We start from the raw sequence: 5,162 nt of genomic DNA on the forward strand, positions 1-5,162 counted from the left end.
GAACTCCTGATGCCACACTTTTGAGACTTTGAAGAAGACTAATCCGGATGCTGAGAGTAGTATTCAATAAGTGTTTGGTGCTACAGCAAGAGTAACAGTGGAGAGTATAGGTACTGGAAGTTCCTCTGTCTTACAGAAGCTTCTAGCAGTGGCTTTGATGATTCAATTGTGTCCGCTTCCACAACAGTGAGTCTGATCTTGGTATAATTGGTTGAGGTGTGAAAAGAGCTACACCTGAATGCATGTCAAGTGTTGCAAATGGAAATAATGCCTTAAAGAAGCGCTCTTTGGATAACACGAAGACAGGAGGTGACAGACAAAGGTGCTGAATGAAAAAGGTGATCGATGGCATCTGCAGCAAACCATGAAGGAAACTACCTTAATGTTTAATAAGAACTTTGTGAAGAAGCAGATGAGGTTGATTAACTCTTTAGGACCTTAATTCCTTCTCCAAATATAACTACTTTGCCTTCCATTCTTTTTCCTATGCTTAGTAGAGGTAGAACTACCCTTTCTTGTAAGCAAGGAGTCTTGAATATCTTTGGGAGAGACAGGTTACCTATTGTTTCAAAGGATATGATGAAAACCAAGTGAAGCTTCATAGGAATTCACACTACATGAAGAATTTGTTGACATGAGTTTTTGTCAAGCCATTTATTGGAAATGCTCCCAATCAGATATAGCTGATTATATGTCTCATATTATCTGAAATTGAGCTTTCAAATTGAATATAATCTTGTTAGATTGATCTTCTATCTTGGAATTTCTCAAGGACCTCTGTGGTTGCGACTTTGCTTTCGAAACCCTTCGACAACGCATGCACGCATGCGCATGTGTGTGTGGTTGGAGACGGCCTGAGTGCCGAGGAGGAGGGAGGGTGGGGAGGCAATGCCCTCCCTTATATAGAGGATGGGGAAGGAAGATGCTTAGGGGGGGTCTAGGTAGCTAGTGTTCTTTAAGCATCACATTAAGTGAGATATGACCATGAATGAAATGGTGATATTTGTAGACTATGGTGAGTTATGAAACAAGCATGTAATACAATGTCCAATTTTTCAATAAACCATGGATAATCACAACATAAAGTAGTGACTATGATGTATTGAAGGAGAATGAGGATGCAACGGAGAGGTTAGGTGAGAAAGGTGGTGGGTATGCAAAGAGTGGTGGTTGTAGTGATGGAGGATGTTGATAGATTGGAGGGGAATTTTTAACAGGAGTTTGATGAGACCATTAGAGAGCTTGGTGATGGCATGCTTAGATGAACAAGTGGTCTTTTAAGTATGTGTCGGTAGAGTTAGGGGAGCAAATGGAGGAGCTAGGTGATGATGAAGTGTTGGTGTGGCGTCCTTTGCACATCTTCATTGAGAAGACAAGGAAGCACATGGGAAAGCGAATGGGGAAAGAAACCAAGAACTTTGGGCAAGAAATAACTCATAAAATTGTTATCTAGGTGGCCACAATGAAACTCATCACATCCTTTTGTATGGTTGAGAGCAGATGCGCACTCGGTTAGAGATCTTTGAGTTGAGTTGGCTTTGTTGATGCAGTTGAACTCATCACCGAAAGCAATTCCAAGACAATTGAGAGTGAGACATCTTGGAGACTCCTCGGTAAAGAGATTGAAGGATGCATTGAAGCTTTGTAGATCAAGCAAAGAACATATTTCCCTTGGAATTTGGCCAATGAGCAAGTTATGTGCTGTATTCAGTTGTTCTAGGCTTGCCATGTTACCAATAGTTATTGGGAGAGGACCTGTCAATTGATTAAAGCTGACGTCGAAGACTGTGAGGTTAGTGAGCATGCCAATACTGGGAGGGATGCACCCTGTTAGATTGTTGTTTAGTAGGATGATCTCATTGAGGTTAGATCCAGCGTTGCCAATCATCGATGGCAAGCATCCATCGAGGTCGTTGTTGGCAAGGACAATAACCGATGCGACAGAGTAACTTATGGTGGCAGGGATAGTGCCCGTGAAACGATTGCTATTCGTGAAAACGGCATCAAGAGTCGTGTGGTTGAATAGGGAAGGGGGAAGGGGACCTTCAAACTCATTGAAGCGGATGTCCAAGTAATGGAGGACGGGCAGGGAGAGGATACAGGACGGGAAGCGCCCGACAAAGCGGTTGTTACTGAGGTCAAGTTCAAAGAGAAGATAGAGGTTGGCGAAGGACAAGGGCACCTTCCCGCAGAAGCGGTTAGAGTTGAGGTGGATAAGTGCCAGGTCAGAAAGGAGCCCCAGCTTCTCGGGAAGGAAGCCTGCCAGGTCAGCGTGGTTCAAGTCGATGCCGGCCACGGTCAGCATGTGAGGATCGTCAGGGGCTGGGGCACAAAACACGCCCGCGTAGCTGCAGACGTCCGCGCCCTCCCACGTGGAGAGAATATTGGTAGGGTCGGAGAAGATGCAGCGCCTCCATGCTTGCAGCGCCCAATAAGCGAGCTGGAGCCTGTAGTTGCCGCCAAAGTTCAGCTTCCCTCCATGGGGCAGCTGGCCATAGCTAGCTGCACGAATGGTAGGATATTCATGCTGGCGCAGCGCCACCTCCATCTCTACCTCCTGCAGCATAGCATTGACATGACGCTGGCGCTGATCAATGTCAATATCATCGTCCAGCTCCAACTCATCCGCCGCGCAGGGCCCTAATAAACTGTTGATCCCGCCGCCCCACGACGATGTAGCTGCTGTACTCGCAGTGGCGACGCTGCTGCTCCTGCCGCTGTAAAACTGCGACAGGTGGCCCCGCTGCAACTCTTGGAGCTCCAAGCTGTCCTCATAGGTGAGCTCCCGTCCCACGTCGTGAAAGCCGGGGGAGAAGGCTGACGTGGAGCAGTACGGTAGGATCAGAACATGCAACAGCAGAATAAGCTGCCAGAAATTAAGCAACTTGGGCGCCATAATTATATGGCAGCTCGGTACACACATACACACTCTCTCTCTCTCTCTCACTCTCTCTCTCTCTCTCTCTCTCTCTCTCAAAGATCCAATCCCATTATAATGTAAGCTGCTGCCGTTATTTCCGCCATACGCAAACCTGCATTGCAAGCATTTCGATCTTCACATTCTGCAAGCAACTCTTTCTGGCAACTCCGCGATCGTTTTAGAGTGACAGATCTACTTGTAATCATGACAACCATACTTTAAAGATTAAGGTCGACCTAACTAGCGGAGCGCTGCACAGATCATACAGGGCAGTGACTTCCTCTCACTTTTTGCTAACGTAACGGCCGAGTTCTAGATACAATCTACTTTAGAGGTATATAACTTCACCGTTCGCCGAGTCTACTCGCATGTGATAGAAGTTGAAGAATACACATACGAGCACGTAGGAAGGCGTATCTGACTGTGTTGTTTTAGTTTCATACTAATTACTCGCGGTCTCACGGATCTTCTCTACTTGGACATTTTTGAGTGCCTTCTACGTCGGATAAAACTAATTATAGGAGGAACATAGCAATGCCTCATCCAAGAATTGAAATGTAGCAACCACCGCTCTCATATATATGTAGGGTATAGGGAGTCAACACGAATGTTTCTTTCACTTGCTGATTTGCATCGAAGGATATGTTGAAAGGCTTTCAATGATAACAAAGAAACATTCTTGAAGAGAAATGGGAAAGAGGAGAAGTTGTTATACGATTGGTCTCTCAATGAATTTAAAAGAAAAAGAAATTTAGGAATCCAAAAGCGCACATTAGTTTATAACAAGTTGGATCATAGAGCTTAGTGGATATATGAAGATGTTATACGATTGGTCTCTCAATGAATTTTAAAAAAAAAGATATTTTAGGAATCGAAAAGTGCATATTAGTTTATTACAAGCTCAATCATAGAGCTTAGTGGATATATGAAGGTTTCTAGAGCATACTTTATTCAATACAATGCTGATCGATATGCTTGTCTGAATTGAAGGAGGTATTGAACTGCAATATAACTGATTTCTAAGGAACTACACTGTGGTGAAAATGGATAGAACACCAAAATTCCCTAAACATCATAACAAACAAACCTATGAAACTTGTAATGTCGGCACATCAACAGGCATATCGTGCTTGCTTTTGAGAATCCCTTTATGGGGTGAAGTTACAACGAGGTTACAATTGTCCTAAAATATTCCCTTGCCATGAACTAAAATCCAAGAAATAAGAATACAGAGATGGCCTATTAATCATGGCATGGAAAAGTTGTGATTCCAGTGCAGAGGTTGCTTTGGAATAGACATTAAAGTTTTAGAGCAAAAAAAAGATGTCACTATTTAATACCCTGATCAATTTAGGGGGTAGCTGAAAGAGGGATCGATTACAAGCTCTGATATTTGACATAACTAGTTTATTATGGATGAATTTTATGCTTGCTAAGTAGAACTTTCATAATTTTAGTAGCATTGAGAGAAGGATGGTTTAAGATGGATGATGATGTAATCTTAGATTGAAAGTGTAACGCCAATGTAGCCTTATGCCTCAAAGCATGGTTAGAGAGTTTGGATATGAATGCTCTTATGAAACAATTGCTATTCTAACACTAGGTCACTTGGACAAGGGTTCAACACATTAAACAAAGTGGTAATTTATCAAAAAGTGGCGATCATGAAGGGAGTATGAAAGTGGGTAGAGAAGGAAAAGCCAAAAGAAGATCAAAGGCAAACCAAAGCCCAAGTATTAGATGTATTTTTTAGAGAATTATTACTCTTTGGAGCTTTAATGTATTTTTAGATAATTGTATTACTTCTTGGACAGATGACACTAATTGTTGAATTCTTTTCTACAATTGTATTTGCACATGCACAACTGTTGTGCACATGAACATGTGATTATAATAGTCTAAGCTAGGTCCAATTAGTCTAAGGGTAGAATCATGTATCAAGGAAGGACTAGCCAAGAGGCCACAAAGTGGATAGGGCATCCAAAAAGTGGTGGAAACCCTAAAATGCAAAGCGGGGTGCAAACCCTAACCCTTACTCATAGAGAACCTAACCCCAACTTTGGCCTATATAAGGGTGAGAGATCTCAATTGTAAGCATCCACATCGATGAGTTTAAAGTGAATATTATATTGGTGCAGAGAGAGAATAGATGAGAGAAAAGAAAGAATATGTAGAGAGAAAGAGAGAGAGATAGAGAGATTGACAACACACTAGGGATTGGAACATCCACATCTTGCATGAA

At 42.7% G+C, this 5,162-nt stretch overlaps 1 pseudogene; it reads right to left on the minus strand.

Moving 5' to 3' along the window:
* Nucleotides 1-393: 393 nt before the first annotated feature.
* Nucleotides 394-2,963, minus strand: LOC148038078 (leucine-rich repeat extensin-like protein 2 pseudogene; annotated as a pseudogene).
* Nucleotides 2,964-5,162: the final 2,199 nt, after the last annotated feature.

Source organism: Lygodium microphyllum, chromosome 3 (assembly GCF_053477565.2).
Source record: "Lygodium microphyllum isolate KBCC chromosome 3, Lygodium_microphyllum_v1.1.10, whole genome shotgun sequence".
NCBI lineage: Eukaryota > Viridiplantae > Streptophyta > Polypodiopsida > Schizaeales > Lygodiaceae > Lygodium > Lygodium microphyllum.